The 24969-nt window shown below is 45.3% G+C and overlaps 1 protein-coding gene across 7 annotated transcripts in view; it reads right to left on the bottom strand.

Moving 5' to 3' along the window:
• LOC147717179 (signal transducer and activator of transcription 5B) overlaps positions 1 to 24969 on the bottom strand; it is a 1664723-nt gene that overhangs the window by 1008268 nt on the left and 631486 nt on the right. The window contains exon 1 of one of the 7 annotated variants that reach the window (XM_086924130.1): positions 9200 to 9398. The exons of the other annotated variants lie outside the window; for them this stretch is intronic. The gene's annotated coding sequence lies outside the window, so the exon portion shown is untranslated. Of the gene's footprint in view, positions 1 to 9199; positions 9399 to 24969 lie in introns of those variants that run through there. 7 annotated transcript variants of the gene reach the window in all.

Genomic DNA, 24969 nt, shown 5'->3' with positions numbered 1-24969 from the left:
GCCCTAACACTTTGGAACCACATACCACTTGAACTAGTACTCAACCCTAAGTTGCCATCTTTGCAGGAAAAGAAAACCCACAAAAACGTATCTGTTTAGAACATTCCAAATGTTTAAGTCAGCTTCTCACCACCATCTATGATGTTTAATTCTTGCCTATGGTTAAAGATTATGATTTTTTATTATTTATATTATCGAATTATTCTACATTGCCCTTGTGGCTTAGTTTAAGATTTACAAATACCGTAAAAAATATCTGAAAGAATTTAAGCAGAGGTATGTTTAAAAAAAAACTTGAATCAAAATGCACCAAACCATCCTGAGTCCTGTTTTAACTTTGCACTTCGGCTTTAGCCTCTTTTATAAATAGCTATCTAATTATATTACGGTCAAGATATACTCCAGGTATATGTTTCTAAAAACACAGAGTAGGAAAACGGTATCTTAAAAGAAAAATTAATAATAGCACTGAGTTATTCCTGCCAGACAAAAAAATATGCAATTTAGCTATGTAAAATAAATTACGGAAAGGGTCAAGAAGGTGCATATAAATAGAAAAACGCTATGAAACAAACAAACAAAGAACAGGTGTTGAATGTATTCTTTCACAGATCTGCAATGTGCTCTAACTGTAGGAAAGCAAAGATCGCAACCCACTCAGCAAAATGCAACAGTAATCACCTTCTGTTAAGTGAGAAACACACAGATGGAGGCAAATAAAAGCCAATACTTACAACAAAAATAAAGATTCATGTTGCATTTAACAGCATACAACTAAACTTCAAATGTTCAAGCACGCAAGTTATCCCTAGAGTTTTATTTTTATCTTGAACAAAACATGCAGTATCTCTTAACAGTTTCAACCCAAGTTATAAATTTTAACACTTTTTATAACACGATTGCTAATTAACAAAGGAAAATTGCTGTAAGGCTGAAAACTGGACCACATTGTAACTGATGCACAAGGAGGATGTCTTACTATTTTCCTAAAAATGGAAACACTCACTGCACAGCTTTGCACCAGAGGAGAAGCAATCAATAATGCAGCTGGAGCATTCACACCAGGCCTAAGAGGCGTAAGGGGCCCAGTGCAACCTTATTACAACAGGTTTTTTAAAAGTCGGATCTGACTAACTTTCCTTCCTTGCATTAGGGTCAATAAAACCTTTCCTTTCAAAATATTCTGCACTAGGGAATTACAAACGTATTTGAAGGGTACAGTAGCAGTGTCCTCCGGGGCCAAGTCTCATGATCAAAGGGGAGGAGGAGCCCTCTGGAACCATTAATGGCCCTGGAGATCCCATCCTCCAGGAGCAGCTCCTGTTTTTTCCCAGGTTGCCCACCCCTGGACAGTGGCCTCCCTGCCTGCGGCGCCTGTGTTAGCTCTCGCTTGTCAGGAACAATAACTAAGCTCACGCCGAGTGACAGCAAACATGAATTCAGCTCCCAGCTGGCGGGAGTTTAAAAATGCTCCCGCCAACTGGGAGCAGACTTCAGATCTGTTTCCCTGTCCACAGTGATGCGGGAAAGGATACATCTGAATATTGCTCCCACCTGTAGAAGCCAGCATTTGTAGCTGCTCCCTGCAGGTTGGAGCAATGGTGGATCTTAAGCTGGCCCCCAACGAGGATTTGGTGGGTTTCAAGGGATGGGTTATCCACGGCCGATATCGTCCGGGCGAGGGGGGCTAGGTGCCTCTTCCCCATTTACACAGGTGATGGGACCCTGGGGGTGGGGTCTGTGTATCCCCCTCCCCATTTACAATATGGCTGGGCTCCAAGAGATGGGGTACCCAGAGCTGAAATCGGCCCAATGACAAGCGGCTGTGTGCTCCCCTCTCTTATGAATACAGTGGTGTACCCTTGGGGACTGGGTCCCGGAGACCAAAACCTGTTTGGGCAGGGGAGCTTTGCACCTCCTTAAATACAGTGGGGGGCACCGGAGGATGGGGTCCCTGGGCATAAATTAACCCCGGGAGTGGGGGGACACATGCCATCCTCCCCCACAAAATGTGCTGGGCCCCTGGGTTGTAATCAGCCCAGGATGCGGAGCTGCATGCCTCTGAGACGTTGGTCTGTGGTCAGGCCCTGTGGCCAACCACTCACTATGTACAGTAAAAGGCTGTGGGTGGCGTAGGTCCGGCTAGGCCCTGCGGCCATTCGCGCACTGCCAAAGGCAGTTTTATTAACGTATGGTAAATATCACTTTACGTTTAAAAAAAAACTAGAAATTCACAGACAAAAACATAGGTTGCAGGGACGTTGTAGTTTGGAAATAGCATTAAAAACACAGAAATTTACTGAAAAAAACAAAGGTTACAGGTGCATTATAATTAGGAAATTATTTATTTTAAACTTAGAATTTCACTAAGAAAAACAAAGATTACATCAGATCAGATTTTATACACAAAATCATAGACATTCACCAGTTATAGTTAGATTCATCTCAAGTAACTATAACTCATGCCCTAAGGTAACTATAACTCACCCCCTTGCCATGCACTGCTAATTACCCCACAAATGACATCACTCATGACATCTTCTGTGACATCATTGAAAACTGTGCATAACTAGGGAGCGTGTTATAGTCACCTTAAGGCAGGAGTTATGTTAGTTGAGATAACTAAGTATAACTGCTGAATTTCTATGACATTTACTGTGTGTAAAATCTGAATGTAACTATAACGTCCCTGTAACCTTTGTTTGTTTTAGTGTGTGTATATATTTTTTTTCTCTCCCTCTCTCCCACCACTCCTCGGTGGCTCACCAAGCGACAAATTAGGTTAAAAGTCAGACTGCCTAATTACAATGTAGGCGGTCAGAGTTCAAACCGGCCAGTCAGAGTTTCCAACAGGCTCAAAGGGCACATCGGCCAGTCGGAGGCCGCACATAATTAATCCCCCACAGACTGTGTTTCCTGCGTGGGGATTATGATGTCAGAAAGCGACTTTTGGGGCACCCAGCAGAGCTCCCATGCCATAGTGCAACCAGTTGGGTGAGGTGTCTACCACACATTGCAGGGAATAACTGAAACTCGCATGTCTCTATGGGAGCTTGTGCTGCGTCCGTTTTCCCACCGCAGCTCATGCTCCAATTGAGAAATGGGAACTAAAACCACATCGTAATGGGCCCCATAGAGTCTTCTAATATGATTTACAATTGAGTATGGCACTTTGGATCACGCCCTAAAAACTTTCTCAACTCAACCTCTGGAGCAGTCAGAGATGGTGGTAGTCCAAGAACAACTTCTCCGTACAGTGCCTGTACATTAAATTAACTGTAAAAGACATTGAATCTTTCACGATCATTCATTGGATTCATCCATAAAGATTTCAGGATGTCGCTCCATAACTATTGACCGTTAGATTATACAGCTCAACCTAATTACTTTTCTTACAGACTTAACCAAACGTTTAGGTCAACAATGTTTAGGCTAAACATGTAGTTTTCTCCTGCATTTCCTGAATGAGACATCAACTGTTCTTTGCTAAAAGAATTACCCGATAGACTCAAGCATAAAAATGCTCTTCTTATCTGAAAAGCAAACTCCAAGTACAATCTTGTTTGATAATTAAAGTTGAGGTACATCCAATCAAACAGGACATCGTTTTAATTGAATACCATCAAAAGGAGAAACATCATGCTGTTTTCTAGTCACATAATAAACATCTATAAACATTCTGACCTTCTGAAGAAAAAGCTAGCCATAATAGTGTTCCATTCCACTGCCCGAGAATGTCAAATTTTTCTGGGTGAGAAACAGAAAACAAGAGGCAACCCAGTATTCCTGGAACCTTGTGTAATAAATAGTAACATTAGTTCCCTCAGATGTGTTCAGAAGAAAATTACAATCACTTGAGGGAGGGGCCAAAATTGTGCTAAATCCCAAAAAAGAACATGTATAAAAAAGGCAGACTTTTTAAAAAGGCGAACATGTACTGGTTTAACTTCAACTGGCTACAATTCATAGATAAGCCTTGCTCAAATAACCTAATTCATTAACCTCCGGGGTCGAAACATCAACGTTCTCTGCTGTCTTGGCAGTCTGACTCGTATATGATTTTGCTATGCAGCCAATAATGTACCTTTATTTCGTTTAGCTTGATGTGCACATTTGCAACCTTCTCACAGATCACATGCCTTGCACCGTGAAATGAAGCGCCATCCAACGGTTCAAGCTAAAACAATACAAGTTTACCTTGTTAAAAAGTCATATTTTTTCAAGGGGCATCAGGGACCTCTAAGTTTCATATGACTCTTAAGTTATCCTTGAGACTGAGAATCAACAAAGTTCTTACTACTTTCTGTATTAGTCATCGGTAGACATAGCTGCCAAGTCTCCAAGGTCCATCCATGATGTGCTGCTCCCATCCAGGTTTTATAACGGATTAAACAAGACTAAAACTCCCACAATTCAAAGAAAAACCTGTCCTGGAGAAGCACATCGCGCCTGGACCTGGGACACTTGACAGGACACATGGCTAGGTGTGGTGTTGTAATCTACTGTATTGATGTCACACTATGACATCAGTCAGTTCTGTGGTGAAATCTGGTGGAGCAGAGAATGTTGGGGCAGGACTATTAAGGGACACAGTTGGAGGAGATCTTATTTAAATGTACACAGTTTACCTGCTCTACACCCATGTATTGAATAAACGTACATGAAATCACACCAAAGAGCGTACTTTTGTCATTACAATAGACGACCAATTAAGAACCCACTGTGTGCAACAATTCATCCCATCTTTCTGGCACTGATTACTGGACACCCTCACGCACAGTATCCTGTTCGGTGTGGGTTGGTGTGCACCGACATATCCTACGTGCTTGCAGATCAATGGGGGGGAGCAGACAGTTCCAGGCTATGGGACCAAGTTTCGGCGCACCTTGTTGATGGCAACTGCTCCTGCACTGCTGCAAATCTCTTCACAAACTTGCTATAAAACTCTGCAAGACCCAAAAATGATCGGACTTCCTCCTTGGATGTAGTGGCAGCTGCCAAACTTACAGCTTTTACTCTGTCCTTCTTAGGTGTGATACCATTCCTTCCGACTTCATGCCCTAAATATGTTACTGACCGGAGAACAAATTTACATTTCCTTAACTCAGCTGTCAATTCATTCTTAGCCAGCCTTTCCAAAACTTGCCTCAATTTAAAATCATGCTCCTCCTTATTCTTTCCCATAATAAGTATATCGTCTTGGAAGTAGATAACTCCTTTCAGATCACCAATAACTTATGCATCAGACACTGGAATACTACGGCTGCCGATGACAAGCCGAACGGCATTTGCGCAAATCTGTAACAACTAAAGATCTTGATAAATGATGTCAACTTTTTATAAGATTGATGCAGGGGAATTTGATAATAAGCTGTAGTTAAGTCATTGAACACCTTTTGTCTCAGCAATTAGTTCATTGATCCTAGGTAGGGGAAATGTATCCACCGCTATATTTTTATTCCGATCCCTAAGATCAACACATATCCTGATCTGATCCTTCTGTTTACGTGCAACCATTAAGGGTGCCAACCATTCAGCGTTTTCTATGGGCTCGATTATGCCATTCTTCTCCAATTTGTTTAATTCCACGTGTACAGCCTCTTTCACACTCAAAGGAATGTTGCCCACTGTGTGCAAACCGGTGATGCTCCTTCTTTTAGAATAATTTTGTGCACAAACCCTCACAATTTGCCAACTCTACCTGAAAATACATTGGAAATTCCTCTTTCACCTCATCTTCCATAAATGCAACGGAATCCCCAAGCATTAAAACCTAATCCTTACAATTGGGATTGAGTGTAATCCCATGCACCCGGTGTGCCTAACCCAACACAGATGGTCCCTTATTAGCCACCTCCGACTTCCCTGAAGTCTCTCTGCCCTTAAATTAAAAAAAAACAGGGGCCTGTAGCCTAACATTGGAAGTTTAGCACCAGTACATATTACTGGATGAACTGATGCCCCAACACACTTGCAAACTGTTCTTCCCACATTTATGCTGAACTATGGTATACGGTGAGTGCAAATCAGCCATCATCTGCATTTCAATCCCTTCGATTCTCATGTGACACAACAGTTTCTTTTTACCACGTCATCCACACCCAAAACTGCTTCATCAATGCACAAGATGCAATCCTCACCAGACATATCAGCTCCCTTTTCATCCATAATGCACTTAACAGCTGAATTGCCACTCTTCTTCCTAAATACTTTAGCATAGTGCCCCACAAGAGGCGCCTTTGGATCTAATTTCAGGGCAATTCCTATCTCTTGCCATGTGGCCTCGGTTACGACACCTAAAACAAACAAATCATTGCTGCCCTTTTACTGGGAATGTATGGGTTTTGGGACTGCACTGTAGACACATTTACTTCCTGAACTCATAATATTTCCACTCTTGTTACCAGAAGATTTACTTTAATTGTTATCAGTAATCTTACAGACAGACTCCTTTAACAATAGCTATTATCTCATTAAGAGAAGCAACGCCACATACCCACAGTTTTTCTTGCACAATAATATAGTATTCACTAAGTACATGATTGTATGATCTCAAATAAATCCATCATGCGACTGGGCAAATTTGGCAATTCATCACTTTTGGACTTGGCCCTTTTTGCAGGGTCATCCCTGAACTTTTATTTTTGCCTTCCTCCTGTATTGTTTCTGACCTGTTTTTGTTCGTTTTAAGACTCTGGGCACTTTACTACTGCTGATCAGTGCTAAAGTGCATATGCTCTCTGTCTAAAGTGTTATGGTAATTGGTTGTCCATAATTGGTATGTTTGTCTTACTAGTAAAGTGCACTATGTGTGCCAGGTCTGGTAATGCAAATGCTACTAGGGCCTGCAGCACTAATCGTGCAACCCAGAAAAGTAACCCTAAAATGAGATCTCAGACCTGCCACTGCAGTGCCTGCGCACAGTTTGTTAACTGCCTTGTTGTCCTGACAAGTGCACCCACTTGCCAGGCCTTACCCTTTCCTTTTTTACGCACATCAGACACAACAAAATAGTAGGCCCAAAGGTACCCCCCTGGGCAGAGTGCAGTGTATGTGAAAGGTCGGACATGTACTGAGGAGAGTACCATGTCCTGACAGTGAAATACTGCCAACTTAAATGGGGAATGCTGTGTAACATGTTTCCAGCATATCTTCCCAACGGCATGAGATGGAGTTTAGTGTGCCTGAACTCAGAATTTAATAAATCTTTTTGCGAAGATGGATTGTAAATTGTGTGTTTAAAAAACACGCTTTTAGAAGCGGCTAGTTTCTTTCCTAACCATCCTGCGTGCCTACGACTAGTTGTGTATTGACTGTCTAGGTTTGGATGTGACAGGGTCTGGGGAGTATCCTGACACCAGGGAGTAGTAGGTGAGACAGCAACAGGCTGGCCTGCATTTGGTGTGGGGAGGAGTAGTCCCCTGGATGTAAAAGAGCTGTGCTGCTGCCACTAAAAAGATGGCTCCACCTCCTGCGGAACGTCTGGGGACCAGACCCTCACTACCAAAGGAAGAGGGTATGCACTGACAAGAAGACACCAAGGTCTGGTTTGGACCGGGCTTAGAGTTCCCTGAACACAATGACTTCAAAGGCTTTTAACTGTATAAATGTGAGAGCTGAAACCCCTGAACTCAAGACTGAAAAAGGATTGAAACTACTTTGTGATCAAGAGGAACCTTTGCCAAAGAAGAACAGCTGAAGAGACTGAAGAGAAGGACTGCCCTTGCTGTGTGTTCTGGGGCTGGCCTGCAGTTTGCTGATTTGACTAAGGAGAGGACAAGGGACTTTGATGTGTGCTGTGTCCCCCTGCAAAAAAGGACTTTGCTGTGTGCTGTGTCCGGACGTAACTTGTCTCCAAGGGCCTGAGAAGACCTGGTCCCCTGTTGTTGAAACTCAGGAACATCAAAGTTTCCAACCGGGTGTCAGCGATGCTTGGTGCATGTGCTTTTGCACGCCTGAGACTGCCGTGTGGTCAGTGGTACTGTTTAGGAGGTGCCCCTTGACCGCATTGCCCTCGCATCGTGAAACATCGTCCACGCTGCTGCATTGCTGTTTGTGGCCTGAGCAGTCATCGTAACTGAGGCTGTGGGTAAGGATCGCCGCCGCCGGCCTGAGTCGCAACGTGCTAAAGGATTTCTTGAAGCTAAGGAAGCTGAAAGGGATCATGATCGTTGTTCGCCAAGAGGAATCTGCCCAAGATTGTCAACGGAGAAGGCAGTGCCGTAAACCGTCCGGCTACAGCGTTGTCTAGCAACAGAGCTGAAACGTCTTGAAGGAAGGAAGGAAGGAAGGAAGGAAGGAAGGAAGGAAGGAGGGGGGGGAGAAGAGAGAGAGAGAGAGAGAGAGAGAGAGAGAGAGAGAGAGAGAGAGAGAGAGAGAGAGAGAGAGAGAGAGAGAGAGAGAGAGAGAGAGAGAGAGAGAGAGAGAGAGAGAGAGAGAGAGAGAGAGAGAGAGAGAGAGAGAGAGAGAGAGAGAGATATATATATATATATATATATATATATATATATCTCTGTTGTTGGGGCCTAGTGGTGCCCGAGCTGATCGCAGAGATTGGCTTATAGCGTTATTCCTTGCATTATGAACTGCATTATTCTTGCATTACGAACTGCCTTATTCCTTGCCTTAAGAACCGCATTATTCTTGCATTACGAACTGCATTATTACTGGCATTACGAACTGCATTAGTACTTGCATTAAGGACTGTCTTATTTCTACATTACAAACTGCATAGCATTGCATTTGGACTGCATTAGATCACCGTGAACTGCTAATTAATATTGCAAGAACCTACCAGTGATTGTTGGCCTAATAACCGGCAAAGTGAAATATTATGAATACGCATATGTTGGATTTCTATTGTTTGGTCTCATCGTATTTCTGTTCATAAAGATACCGCTCTTTTTATAAAAATCAGTGTGTTGTCCATTTGTGGTGTTATCACTGTGTTACTGGGAGTGTGGTTGCAAATACTTTTCACATTTCCTTGAAGAAAAGCCTGGCTGCTCGTGCCAAGCTACCGGAGGATGATCAGGGTTATCTAAGAGTTTGTCCCTCCTTTCCCTGACTAGAAGCAAGAGTCCCTAATACCTCAGCCAATTAGAGGCCCAAAGTTCTAACAATTACTACTTTTTTAATGGTCCAAACATAGTCCTTCACAATTTCTATTTTACTTTGCTTGCATTGGAAGAAGTTGTACCTGTCAATTGCTGCAGAGATCACAAGTTGGTAATCATTTTCTAAATCTTCCAAAGCATAATTACGGAAGTCTGTGTCATCAGCTTCAGTTACTTTTTCCATCTCATTGTAAACATGTGACCCTTCAGGACCAAGGCAATGCAGCAAAATCTTCTTTTTTCTGACACTAGAAAATTCCTCTCCACCCTCCTCTTCTAAAGCTGAAATGTAATTAAAAAAATAATTCTTCTAATCACACTATTTTATTGCCAATTCCCCAGGTTTGGGAAGAAATGGTACAAGTGGTGTCAGAGAGAACGTTTGTGCACACATGTGATTGATAACTACTATACTAGATCTACTGTTCAATAAATATTAAAGAAGAACACAAAAATGGATACAAGAGAAAATAACAATACAAAATTAATACAAGAGCAAGTGTTTAAAGTGAACTTGTAGTTTGCATATTACTGAATTTATGCAACTTCTACAGTACCTTTCCTGGAACAGCAGTATCAGGAATAGGTGAGAGTATCATGAGGAAGGTGCTTGGTCAGGCTCAAACAAAAGCAATATACATTCAGACAAAGAAAGCAATGCACCTCACTGTTAAGCGGCCGAAATTAGCATCATTCCAACTGGTGGATGTAGAAGCACAAAGTACGACCGACAAAGTACTTATGGCAACAGTTGTGCCTATCACGTGTGTGTAAACACTGGCAGAACATCACATTGACACGCCTTTGACTGCCATGTCTGATGAATTCTTCCCACTTTGATGGACAGGTGTACAATAATACGCATAAGAGGGAAGACAGGCTGCTGATGTGCAGAGAATAGCAGTGTGCATCGTGCTCATCACTGATTCTAGTGGCAAGGGCTTCGGACCAGTGTTAACCCAAGTATAGAGTGATGGGTTTGAAACTACCATAGGGTATGCCTCATGTTCACTTACACCGTAAGAGAAAAATTCTCTGTAATAGAGAAAGAGATGTTTGGGCTATGGAAAAGTTCAGACAGTATTTGTGGGGTACAAGATTCGTTCTTAGAACAGATCATATACCCTCGGTTAAAGTGCTGACTTCCAGTGGTATCATTAATGCTATTGTAAAGATGACCTTAAGACTTTTAGATTATGTGTATGATGTGGAGTACCTTCCAGGTAATAGAAACAAGGTTGCAGACTATTTGAGCCGCTTACCTTTACTACTGGAAGAACACTGCAGCAGTGATTAGGAGGAAATAAGTGTTGTGTATACTGTTGATAAGGAGATTGTGACTCAAGAGGAAGACTAGGAGGCAGCTTATGACTCCGATTGCACCTTGAAGGAATTAAAGAGCTATATAACCGATGGATGGCCTGGGAAGAGAGAATTATCAGGGGAATGTAGGAAGTTCTGGGAATTGAAAACTGAATTATCAATCAGTGAGGAAGGGTTCTTCCTTACAGGAGGCAGAGTATTTCCTACGGTGAGTCTTAGGGAATGCATACTCAACATTTTGCATGAAAGACACCCAGGCATAGTTAAGTCTAAGAGAAGGGTTAAGTAATTGTATTGGTGGCCCGGAATGGATATACATATTGAAATGAATGTGAGGTCTTGTACTTCATGTGCCAATGCTGACAAATCATTAATTGTCTTCCAGTAACCGTTAAGGGCGTGTAAATGTCCTGAGAGGTCTTGGGATGAACTAGCGGTGGCTGTTTTAGGACCTATTTTAAATTCATGGGGTGTTCCCAAATACGTTATAGTATTATCGGATCTATACTCTAAATGGCCAGAGTTTGAGGTGTGTGACAAGATTGGTGCATCTACTATAGTTTCATTATTGACCAATGTCTTTTTGAGGAAAGGAATTCTAAGATGTATTTTAAGTGACAATGGCCCACAGTTTGTTTTTGACAAGTGGAAAGCCTTCTTGGCTAGGAATGTTGTAAAGGATAAACATACTCCCATTTACCATCCGGCTGGGAATGGGGAAGGGGAAAGGTTTAATCAAGTGATTGTGGGCTGTGTGCAAGCTACGATAAATACTGGAAAGGATTGGAAAAAGGAGTTAGCCAAGACCATGTGGGCTACCGCATTACTCCTACAGTGACAGGATATAGGCATAGATGCATCAAGCAAAATTGCGATCGCAATCGGTGCGAAACAGCGATTGCGATTGCAAATTCCACTTCCGCAATTTGCGAATTCGCAAAACAAAGAATCGCTAAACCCGTCCAAACCCCCAGTGCGATTCCTTAAAAGCGATTCCCCACATAATCTGTATATTTAATAGCGAATTCGCAGTCAAATAGCGAATTCGCAAACAAATCGCTATCCACATGCATCAGCAATCGCAAATAGCGAAAACACCATAATTTGCAAAATACGAGTCGCAATTTAAGGAGAAGCCAAACCAGGTGGTAACCCTGAAGTCAAATTGGCAAAAAAAAAGTTGGAAAATACCAACAGATGTTGGCTAAATCAAACACACTTAAGGAGACTCATTAGGAGCATGAGGAAAGTGACAATGGCAGGTCTATACATCGTGGCAAGGTGGTTGAGGCTCCAGGCTGCAGCCCAGAACAGACGCAGGATCCATGAACTCATCGTCCGGCTGCAGATTACACTACTGGGACAGACTGAAGAGGAGATCTACTCCAAATACAAGCTCAATAGGGCAATGATTAAGTAGCTCATCTGAGACCTTGGCCCCCTGATGCAGCACCCAACACGGAGGACCAATGCCGTGCCCACCCATGTCCAAGTACTGTGCTGCCTGCACCTCCTGGCCTCTGGCAGCTTCCAAGGGATAGTCGCAGTTGCAGGGGGTATATCCCAGATAACACTTTCACGCTGCCTACAGAGTTTCCTGGATGCCATGCTGAGCCAGATACATCTCTACATCACCTTCCCAACAACCCAACAGGACTTATTGCAAACTAAACTGGACTTCTATTATACAGCCCATTTTCCCCATGAAATTGGCTGCATCGACAGCACCCACATACACATCTGTCCACCCGCAGAGACCGAATACATGTACCGGAACCGCAAGTCATATCACTCCCTCAACATTCAGGTGTTCTGCAATGCGAAGACCATCATTACAGACATTGTGGCACAATACCCAGGGAGCACGCATGATTTGTTTATCTTCCGGCACAGCGGCATACACACCCGCCTGGTCAGGGGTGAATTTGGCGAGGGACATCTCCTAGGTAAGTACACATACCCACATACAGTATGTTAAGACCATGTTGCTGCGCATAACAGGCACTGACCCTCTGCTCATCCCTTCAGCTGACAGCGCCTCCGCCCTCCGTGAATACCTCCTCATCCCATACCTCAACCCAGCAACACCACAGGAACAGAGGTACAATGGTGCGCATATACACACCAGAAATGTGATTGAGCGAACATTTGGCATGTTAAAGAGTAGATTCCGCATCCTCCACAAGATTGGCGGGGCCCTCAAATACCGCCCTGAGATCTGCTGCCGCATCGTGGCCGTGTGCGCCATGCTTCACAATATTGCCACCAAGCGGAGGATACCTGTTGAGTTGTCTGGTAGTGAGTGGGAGGGGGACAACCTGCCACCTGCACATGTGCATCATGCACACGGGGAGAATCCTGCTGAAGGTCACAGGTGCTGCGCGCACATCACACAGAACTATTTCTAGTGCATCCATACCCCTCACACAACACTGCACTCATGCAAGCCACATCAAAGATTGATATGAGGATGATTTGTTGTCAAAATAAAGCTTGTGTTTATTTCACACAGTCTCAATGTGCTTCCATCAGCAACAAATAAGGGTACGGCTTTTAAACATCCAAGGTCATGTAACCTGAGTTGGTGTGCATGGTTGCCTCACCACGCCACAGCCTGAAATGTAATGGAACTAGCGCCTCCTGCCTCACGCACCCTGTCGCCTCTCACCCTCCACGTTAGACTGGTTCTGTTGGGAGGCAGTGTTGGGCCGGGCACTGCGCCTCCTGTCTGTTTGCACCGGCACAGACAGGCTGCTGAGGCTAGATGCCTCTTCGCTGGCATCAACCCCCTGCCCCCGCCCTTGATTTGCTATGGTCTGCCGCATGTTGGTGCTCCACATCGCTGGTGACCTGCTCCAGGGCCCTTGGTACGTCAGCAAAGCATTGGACCATCTGGATTTGCATGGCCAATAATCTTCGAGAGAGCTGGGATGTGGCGTTGCCGATCAGGTGATTTGAACGGGTGTAGGCTGACAGCCGTGTGATCAGCTGCCTGTGGCGTCTGCGTGTGACGTCCTGCTGCACTACCATCAGCTGGTTGCTCTCCTTCACCGCCGTGGTCAGTTCCTGCACACTCTCTCTGAGGAGACTGATGTTTCGTGCTGTTTTGTAGAACTGCAACTGCATTGCTGCCATGTGCTGCGCCTGTTTGCGGTGCAGACGCAGCATCTGTGCCTCAATGCCCAGGCCCAAGTTGTGTGCGTGTTGCTCCATGGCTGCTGTGGTGGGCACGGAGCGCTGCTGCCTTGACCTGCTGCTGGCGTGGGCCCACACACTTGTAGTGATTTGTGTCTGCCTCCTGGGTGGTGGTGGGGTCTGCTCCACTTCCTTATATGCCGAGACGTGGTGTTGTGCTCTGCCTGTAGCTGCAGGGGTGGCCCTGGATATCGGTGCAGGTGGCCTCTCCCCATCCGTCTCTTCAGGTGTCTCCGCGATGTGGAGGATGTCACTGTCGGACGTTTCAGTATCTGCAGCACCTATGATGTGGTTGAGTGCATGATTACTGGTATGATTAAGGCAACTGGGATGTTGCAACATGCATGCAGGCTCGCTATTGGTTAATGTCTGCATTCCCTGGCTGGCTTTAGGGGTCTGTGCATCTTTACTAATCTGGCTGTGTTTGGATATCAAGGCACCTTTGCCGACTACAGGTTCCACAATGCATTTGGGCGTTTGGGAGGAGCAGGGACTGGAATACTGTGCTCACAAATATGGATAGCACTGGGGACATGGGCATAGTTAGTGTACGGGGTCGCAGTAGCATGCCTCTTACCCAACTGGACACCTCCCGCACCACACAACAAAGTCAAGGTAACGCCCACGCAGGCTTCAGGGTGTATGGTGTCCTCCACTAGGTCCTCCAAGGGGGTGTTTTCTGGGACTGTGGAGTGTCCCCCTACCGTGGCCATTCTCTCCCCAGTCTCTCAGCTATTCGATCCTTGGCATGGCCTCTAAGGTCGTACCACCTCCTTTTTAAATCCTTGATGCTCCGGTGGGTGACTCCCACGCGTACACCTTTGCCTTGATGCGCACCCAGATGCGCCTCTTGGTTGCCTCGGGCACCTTCTGGGACAGCTTCCCGAACAGTTGGTCATGGTCCCTGCTCACTCCTTCAAACAGGTCTCACTAAACTTGATTTTGCGCTTGCAGGCTTTTTCACTTGGTCCTGCAGCTTCCTGGGACATTGTGGTTTGGGCACTGCAGGGTGTGGCTCCTGGAGCTCAGTGCTCTGCCTCCTCCTGTATCCAGCTCTGTGCTCTGAATGATGCATGGAGCAGGCTATTTCCTGGTAGTGAGGTCAAGTCAAAAAAAAAGTGCTTTATTCGAGTATTACTCATAAAAGCATAGTAAACAAAGAATTTTAAAAACAGATTAAATTTTTTCTGTCGAACACAGTGACACAGCACTTTAAGATACATACAGGAATACATTGAATTAAAAAGATTTTTCCATTACAGAAATTGATAAATGGTTGGAAAAGGATTAATACAGTAAAAAAAAAACTTTTCAAGATATAGAACGCCGGTGAGCTAAAATCGGTAATACAAATACAAAAAACACACTTATAGCAGACAGAGAATAGTTAAAAAACTAGCAGTCTCTGTCTTAATGCAAAATCATTTATAGTTAAAAAGCAGTGATTACAAATACAAGGGGACCATTTTTTCAGACAGAAAATAGTTATTTAGCTAGCAGTCTCTGCCTGATTGCCCTCGCCCAACCGAGATATTTTGCTGTAGCTATCATAATCCAGGTAACTGGGCTCGTACATATAATTCGCATAGCTACCAAGCTACATGTTGTCCCAAGGTTCCTGCACATAGGTGCTAACCAGACACGTCTTGGCACAGTATAGACCTTACAAGAAAACAGTAAGTGGCCCAATGACTCCTTCCCCGTCCCACAAGCTGGGCAGATGTTGCTACCTCCATGACCCCATTTTGCAGTCAAAGTTCTTATAGGAAGTGCACCAGGTCTCAATTGAAATAAAAGCTTCCTATCACCTGGCTTCGAGATGGTGTCCCAATATGTTTCCAAGGCTGGATACATTTTAGCCTCAAGGTAGTACATAGACATGGACCCAGTGCTATGAGTACTTAGGACTTTGTTAGCAGCATTTTCCCAAAAAATGTTTTTTAAGACAAGCTTTGAGGGGAATAATGCGCCAGCAGGGTCCAACCATAAAGAACTCAACCCAAGCTCAAATAATATGGCTTTCAATGAATTAAGGCAACTTATTTTATGGAAGCCATCAGCCTTGATGATGTCCAAAAAACCTGTGGCGTAATGTGAGAGCTCGGGAGTAGTCCAGAGTCTACGCCAATACAAGATCGGGCGTAGTCTGGCTGAATCCTTGATTTGTTTTCTTCCGAGGTCATATCGCAGGGGTAACAGCGGAGTACTTTTAGGTGTACCAGTCAATGCCCGTAGAAATTTGTTTTCTGAGGCTTGCAAAGCATTAAGATTTTCGAAGCCCCACATTTCTGCACCGTACAATGCAGACCCAATAGCCTTTGCTTCGTAGACTAATAGGGCTGGTTTAACAGGTTTAGTTAAGGATTTCCTGTGTTCTGAATTGATGGCACCCGCTATTTGCTTATGCCGCAATGTAGCAATATTTAAGTGCTGGCTCCACCTGTTATCAGAAATTTGGATACCCGGATATGTAATGAGTTGACTAACTCTAGAGGCCGACCGCTCATCATGATTTTAGATTTGAAGCTGCGGTGCGGCTTAAAAAACCATGAGTTTAGTTTTGGTGGTATTCACCTCAAGTCCATGTTCCCCACAAAAATTCTCAAAAATCAACAGAGCACGCTGCAAGCCACTAGGGGTTTTTGATAAAATTAGCGTGTCATCCGCAAACATTAGTATGGGGATTTTTAGGCCTGAGAGGGAAGGAGATGGCCGCCGGGTAGGAGCTCCTGGCCGGAGCTCCGAGTGCTTGGGATTCCAATTTTGGATTTAATCCCTGTTAGCACTCAGTATCCCGGGTACCCGTAGTTACGCAACTGAATGTAACTACATCAGCAACACAAGTAACTGGAACATATTCTTATCGGCGCGGGAGAGGTCCTAATCGCCCCCGCCTCTACCAGACACCGGGCTGCTACTGTCCATCGCAGGAGCCTACAACGGACGTCTGACTGCCTGGAGCTTGCAGGAGCGCTGAACGGAGCCAGCAGGGGAGACCAGATTGGACCAGAGGCACCCGCTGTGAGCCTATCGGGGCACTGACTGGAGCCGGCAGGGGATCCGGACTGGATCGAGATCTCCGCTTTGAGCCTGCTGGGGCGCTGACCGGAGCCGGCAGGGATGCCAGGCTGTGACCAGGGACACCTCTGGTGAGGGACTGCGAGGGAGCTGCCCTCTTGCCGCGCGGCGGTTCTGCCCGGACTCTTGCGGCGCCCATTGGAGAGTGTGCGCTCGGGCTCGGTGGGATGGACTGAGCTGGCCCCCAACTTCAGCGGACACAGAGATACCCCCTGAGAGGATCTACGCCCCCAACTTCAGCGGACGCAGAGACACCCCCCGAGAGGATCGGCGCGGGAGCTGCCCTCGTGTTGTGCGACGGATTCCGCCCGGGCTCTTGCGGTAAGACTGAAGTTCCAGGGCTGTGGGCGAGGATAGCGGGAGACACACGGCGGCGCCTAGCGAGGCAGGAGGGGTTGCAGCCTAGGAGCTCTGGCCGATTTGCGGGCAACAGCGAGGCTCCTTCAGCGGACATGACCCCCGGTGGCCCCCCCTCTCAGGCTGCTACAAGGGCCATAGGAGCGGACCGGCAGAACAGACTTTGCGGACCCACAGCCTTTTTGCGGTGACGGCGGGGACCGAGGATCGGGCGTGGGGTCTAGCACACAGCCTGCCAATAGTTTACCGCATCTTGCTCCCTTAACCTCTTGCTTAGACTCTGGATGCCTGCAAAACGTGATATCGGCAATAATTCTGCACTCTCAACTCTAAGGCGCCACAGAGCAGAAAATAATCATAAGGTATTTTATTTTCTCCACTCGTTCCACATTTTTAAACCGCCATTGTTCATAAGGGCAGGGGCCACTAACTGAAACCATAAATCACTGCCTGTACCTCCAGACGCCCACGAGGCTCCTCGGCATAACTCCTCCACGCAGGTTCACCAACATAGAGATAAGACTCCCTCCCAGAAGGCCCTGCCCTGCCCTCAAAGCAAGAAAAACAAACAGAGGACTACTGCCTCCGACTCCCCCTTCTTGGCGACCACTTTAGACTGATGTCTCTCAGTGGCAGCCATCTTGGACTAGTCAATCTCATTATTGGAGCATGTCCGGAGAACCGGACACATAGACTAAGTTCTACTATCGCACACCCTTCTTAGCCTGCATCGACTCGCTCTTGTGATAGTGTCTGCCTTCTATTGCAGCATTTTTACATCTATTTTGTTCTTATGCATTTGCTTTCTGACCTGTAATGCACCGACTGCTACAACATATATTCTTGGGTGCTCACAGTATACATTTATTTTTGGTTTTACGTATTGGTCCTATAACCTGTTGTTATGTAACTGTTTTACTTGTAATACATCGATTGCTACCTCATATATTTGTAGGTGCTCATAGACTACAACTATCTGTTTTTATGTAGTGGTATTATAACCTGTAATGCACCGACTACTACCTCATATTTACTTATGCATGTTATGTTGTTATGTAATTGTTTACCTGTAATACACCGATTGCTATCTCATATATTTGTAGGTGCTCATAGACTACAACTATTCTGTTTGTATGTATTGGTGTTATAACCTGTAATGGACCGACTGCTACCTCATATTTACTTATGGGTGCTCATTAGTATCACCTGATACATGTAACTCCGGTACTGCAACATTTGCCACCGCTTATATCTTTTGGTTGCTCGCTAATGTCACTTGCTATTCATGTAATTCACTGTTACTTCTGTATTTTGCTCCAGTACATTTAGGCAAACTGCACCCGTTTTAACTTTAATTCTTAGCCTCCGGGAATGCACCGATGAATCAACTCACCGCCATTCCCTTCACCCCGGACTCCACTACCCGCACCCGTAACCCCACCCCCTCCCCACGCACCAATCCCCAGAACTACACACATACCATTAACACTCATCTCTCCCCTGACATCTCAGCTCCCACCCACACTGCTCTCACCCACAACCCCACCCCTTCCCCCCTACCAACTCTCAGACCTCCACACATACCATCAACACCCCTCTTTCCCCTGACACCACAGCTCCCACCCACTCTCCTCTCTCCCCTGACATCACCCTCAACACCACCCCTTCCCCTTCGACCAACCTTTGGACCTCCACACATACCATTAACACTCCTCTCCCCCCTGACATCACAGCTCCCACCCATACTCCCCTCTCCCGTGACAGCACCCTCAACTCTACCTCTACCAACCCTCGGACCTCTCTACACACTCCATAAACACTCCTCGCTCACCTGACTTCACAGCTCCCACCCACACTCCTCTCTCCCTTGACATCACAGCTCCCACCCACAACCGAGCTCAGCCCCGAAACGACACACACAACGACAATTCCCACCCTTTATCCCCTCCCATCCTCAGCCCCCACTACCCTCTGACTAAATACGCAGAACACACTTCTTCTCTCTACTTAACTCCCCCACCTCTCAACAGGTCCACCATCAATCCCACTTCCCCCCCCACTCTCAGTCCTCACTTCCATTACTGCACCCCCACTGCCACTAACCTACATCCAGCCTCCGCCTTGCTCTCTCCGCCCTCCACCAACCCCCTCTCTACCTCATCCACACCGCCCTCGCCCAAACTCTCTCTCCTCCCTAACTCCGGCCCGTACATGGACAATGACATAATGAAGCCATGCACGTACACCAGCCTACGCCCCCCTCCTGCTCGCTAATTCACAGGTCAGTCATGCACCTCTGATTCCTGCTCCCACCTCCGTCGCATGCCCCACGCTGGACAAGATCATGGCCACCCTCATCCAGGTCAAAGAAGAACTGCACATCATCAAAGAACTTCTCTCTACAAACCCCATACAACTCTCTCCCAACTCAACCCAACCCACCAAGTAGTTCAAGTGCACTAATTACACTTGAACCACTACTTGGACTCTTAAAGAATATTCACAGACCTCACTCCCTGTTCGACCTCATTGTTTATCTGTATTATCTGTATTTTTGATCTATATCGATTTGTGCTGTTATCTTTACTGACTTAGCTGTTTGATTAAGTTCATGTACTCTCTCTATGTAAAGAGCTCTGATATCTGCAAAGATGTTGTTCGCGCTATATAAAACTTTCAAAATAAATAAATAAATAAAGGAGCGTCAACAGTTGCGGGTACCAATCTGGAGACAACACCATTTATAAACAATGTAAACAAAGTAGGGGCCATTGAACACCCTTGTCTGACTCCTCGTTCGACACGGAAATCAGCTGTAACCATCCCGTGGCCGCTCCATTGGATTTTAGCGAAATTAGATTCGTGGGGACGCATTATCATTGTTAGTAATTCTTTCGGGACCCCCAAACTATGCAAGACTTGCCACAGTTTGGCCCGGGGGACCAGGTCGAAGGCAGCCCGCAGATCGACAAATGCCGCATACAGTCTGCCCCCCCCCCCTAGCACCACGCTCTTCCACTGTAGCAATTGGAAGCGGAACACTTGGTCAACCGTACTGGTTGCCCTTCTAAATCCTGCTTGGAAAGGAGATAGAATGTTATTATCTTCTGCCCAATCAAGAAGCCTATTAACCACCACACGCCCGACAATTTTTTGAACAGTGTCAATAAGGCTAATAGGCCTATAGTTACAAGGCTGGGAACGGTCCCCCTTTTTGTACACGGGGATGATCACTGCACCTCTCCATGAGTCAGGGACATCCGCTCCCTGAGCAATAGAATTAATAAGCAAATAAATATATTTGCACCAGCGTTCTATATCATTTAAAAAGATGTCAGCGGGTACTCCATCTGAACCGGGGGCTCGCCCTCACTTTACTGCGCTAATAGCAGACATAATCTCTTTAAGAGTGAAGAGACAGTCTTCAGAAAACGTCATGGTGAAACAATCCTCATCTGCGCCTAAGGTGTTAAGAGTATATTGTGAGCTAAAGAATTCTACCCATGCCTCTTGTGATACATTGTTGTTTGGAGACTCTTCAGCTTTCTCAGAACCCCATTTTACAATATTCCAAAATGCTCTGGAGTCCTTCCTGTCGCTGGCCTTCTTCAATTTGCACCAGTGCTGCTCATCCCACTCCCTCTTGGCTTTAGCTATACATGCTTTATATTCCTTTCTTGCAAGACTAATAAGTACACAATCTCTCCTCTTAATTGCCTGTCCGAGGGCGAGCCTTGCCTTCCTACAGTCAGTATTGTACCATCTTGCATCCTTACAGGCCTTAGCCCCCTTTCTCTTGTCAGGTTTAAGAAAGTGCTCCTTGATCTTGGCGAAAAGTGTATCATGAATTTTAACCACGTCCCCCAAGCCAGAAGCAGAGGCACTAATCAGTTCCATGGCCAGTATGGCTTGGTCAGTTTCTTTGTTGATAGTATCTATAGCCTGTTGATTGTTAACTACAGTATCCCATCTTAACCTGCGCATGTTATTCACAGGGATGATCAACGGTGGAACAAGGTCATTCGTACAGGTAGAATTTGTCTCTGCAGACCACCATTTATGAGTCACACATAGGGGGTTGTGGTCACTCTCTGGTCTCATGGTAACCTCCATGTCGCAGAGGGTAGGCCACAAAGGCAGACTACAGATTACATAATCAATTCTACTTTTATGCCTCCCATTGTCAAAAGTTAGAGAGCCATTTTTATCCCTCCTTGTTCTTCCATTCATGGCTCTCAGACCCTTTTCAAGGCACATTGCGTTAATAGCTATTATGTCCTCAGTCCAGCGAGAAACTGGTTTCAGTTGTAGTTCTGGGATACCCCAAAGAGAGTCCTCTTCAGCTCCAGTATAGGCCTCTCCCACGACCAAGGGCTCAAACATCCGGTTAAGGTCACCTGCTATAACAATGTTGTTCTCGTGGGAGTGTTCATCGAGGAAGTTTTCCAAGGCTGTTAGAACTTCGGATCGACCACCTTTAGCACTCCTAACGTATATGTTATAAATATCAAGTGACCCAAGAGTGTCCGTGGTTAGCCTAATCAACTGTATATCGCTGTGGCTAATAGCTATATTTTTGACTGAGAGGTTTAGCGCCTGTCGAACCCAGATAGTAAGCCCCCCCATAGGTCTGCCTTTCGCACCCTTTACAGCTGGCACTGAAAAATTCAAATAACCTAGTAAAAAAACAGGTTCGCATGCCCAAGTCTCCTGAAATATGCAGATATCAAATTGAGTGACAAAACCAAGCCAGTCCCCACAATCTAGCTTAGAAGTCAAACCAGCTAAATTCCAGGAGATTAAATTAGCAAACCCGGGCACATGTCCCTCTAGTAGATCGGGTGGAAGATTCTTTATACAGTTCTCACTTACTACTGGGACAACTAAGTTGTTCAACAAATCGTTATTAAGGCAGCTATCATCCAGGGGAGGCAAACTAGATATGATTTGTTCCACACTGGTCGGGGGTGCAACATTGTTACCCTTGGGGAGTCAGTCACAATCATTTAGATTGGAAAGAGCTGAGTACCGGTCTTCCAGATTTAGACCCCACTCTGTCGGCTGCACTTCCCTCCGCCCTTTCGTTGAGACTACATTCCACTTCGTCTTTAGCATAGTTTTATTAGAAACCCTCCCACTTCGCGGATAGAAGAAATCTAAGGTGAGTGGAATAATTTCGGTAGATCTTCGCTGTGGGGGTAAGAGGTTGGGCAAGATATTTGTCAGAACCTCAGGGTCAGAGAAATGTAAAATAACACAATCACCCCGAAACTTCTTAACAACACTATTTCCTATCCACTTCACTCTCCTGGCCTTTACTAGTTCTTCGGCCAGCTGATGCTTACCCCAGGGAGTTATTAACATATTATTGGTCAACCAATATAGGGCTTTACACAACAGGGATGAGGTAGATTCTTCCTGCCCAGGCGCCAGAAGAGGAACGTTGGCTAGAACCAAAACCAAGGGAGAAGCCTCAACTATCAACTCCACCGAGTTTGCAGGTTCTGAAGCAGGGGGTACAATGGGAGGAACATCATTCACCTGCACACCGTTCGATGTGGATACCTGGGGAGCCACCAAATAATCAGTAGATGGGGGAGCCCCACCACCCACCGGAATGGAGGAGGCCCTCTTTTGCTCAACACTGCTGATAATTGCTTCAGGTAATTTGAAAAAGTGGTATAAATTGTACATTGGGACAGAACACTGTACATGATTTCTAAATTATGCGTATATACAGTATGGGGCAAGTGGAGTTTAAATGTTTGTCCATATAGCTGCTTGGTCAAATGACAATGATAGGAATAGCACCTAGTGTGACGCTACAAGGTTAAAAACATAACCACAAGACGACATCCTCTCCTTTTGTTAGCCATGCACAACTGCTCTTACAAGAGAGGGCTGGGAAGGTATCTGCTCACAGGCCAGGCTTGTACATGCTGCTCAATGGAGCAGGGATGCTCAGGCTATGCAAATTATACATTCCTCCAGTCTGCTACAGCTCAAAAAATATCCTTGGTCAAAATGGCCAAACCTAGCCATGACACACTTAAATGTGAGCTCAGTTGCTCACTTAAACCAAGAAGTCATTTCATCTTCGTGCCTCTGACTTCAGGCATATGAAATGGCAGCTCGTCTCAAAAAGGTAGAAGATGGGCAAACAGTATCTGTGCAAAGTGCAGGAGGAGAATATTGTGCCTAAAGCATTTGCTGTATTTGCAGGCAACAACATATACTGGTAATTATTATGTTTTACCTCAAATTGGTCCTGAGCCATAGTTTACACTCAGCACCCGATAGCTTTATTTTTCGAAATCTAGCATCTCGTCGCCATCTCCATGGAGACCTTTATATAGCAATCCCAAAGACCAATGCTACGGTACATTAAATTTCATCAAACCTTTTGATGAGCCTGGCAGTTTTTTTATAGGTCTGCAAAAATATCATTTATTTTGGAATTTTTATTTTTGACCAAAAAGAAAGGGGTTGGGCCGTTTTCTGATGAGTAGCTGGGCAGCAATTACCAAGGCAATCAAGGTACCGCAAATGGAAAGCACTCGGCTGAAAGACAGCACTTAAATCCTTCAGTTTAAAAGTTAAATGAAAGCCAAATGCATGGTTTCACAGAGCCAGCAGAAACGGGCACATTTTGCAGGACAAGATCAAACGGCTCAGGACACCAGAGATCCTTCAGTGAGAAAGAAAGGGAGGTTACCTACCCGCACCTAGAGTTCGATTCATAAATAGAAAATATTCGCTTTTTATATAGCACTTTTCGTGTGGCTTCACCACACAGGGTGCTTGTAACTGAGAATTGGTGTCACAGGTATTTTATTTATTTATTTATAAAGTTTTATATAATGCGAACAAGAACCCGAAGGATATCAGAGCGCTTTACAAAGGAAGGAGGCAAGGACATAAATCCAATATTGAGTACGTTTTGCCTTTTCTGTCTTTTGATCATCCTTAATATTGGTAAACGCTGAAAACAATAGCAAGCTTCACCCTTCACAAAGACGACTGTAGGGCCATTTGAAATGGAATGAGGCCTGCAAATACAGTAATAACACCCGACATGCTTGTATGCTCAAAAGGATAAAGCATTTTGGAGCCATGTTTGCAACTAATAACAAGAAAGTACTGTCTGATTGCTTCTAAGACTAATCGATTCTGCTGCTGTTTAATACCGGAAGGTAAGAGCCTTGGGAGGAGCCCGAGGCAGAACAAGGAAGAAAGCAGAGGAACACGGGTGGTGTGTATGTGCTCATCAAGATGGAGGAGACATTGAAGTGAAGGAAGCCGCCAAGTGACATCCTACTGGGCGTAGTTGTTTAAGGCCAGCAATTCCAGTGTAAATCAAATTCCAGTGCTAGCACATCAGAGGACAGGTTGATGAGTGCTTTGAGGGGATAACCCTCACTTAGTCGTCATCATATTTTAATTTTAGTCTCAATCAGCATGTGTAACTCACGAGTATGATCTTGAGTCAAAATAGTAAAAGACCACAGAAGAAGAGTACAGAAATAAGATTAACTTTTATTGGGCACTCAAGCTGAGCAACTGCATTTAATTAAGGCAGCACATTGATTAACGTTACTGCAGCGCCTCAGCATCAAGTGCTATCAAGGAGATTGTGAAAGAACTGAGCCTCACTAGCACTGTGAGCAATAATGTTTTACCCTTGCTTCTGGGTTGGGCTACCATAGGCCGGTAGTAATGTCATGACCTTGAGAAAGAGGCTCAGGCAACCATGCCCCATCCACTGATCCTTCAATCATGTAGGTCCACCTGCCCTTGAGTGGGAGGAGTAGTTGTGAATGTTTGATAATTATCCGGAGGTTTGGGGTGGCTTGGTGGAAAATGGAGCTTTGGTTGAGTGCGAGGATAGAAGGTAGGTACG

Source organism: Lissotriton vulgaris, chromosome 5 (assembly GCF_964263255.1).
Source record: "Lissotriton vulgaris chromosome 5, aLisVul1.2, whole genome shotgun sequence".
Taxonomy (NCBI): Eukaryota; Metazoa; Chordata; class Amphibia; order Caudata; family Salamandridae; genus Lissotriton; species Lissotriton vulgaris.
The sequence above is the reverse complement of the archived record's forward strand: the minus strand, read 5'-3'. Positions and strand labels throughout refer to the sequence as shown.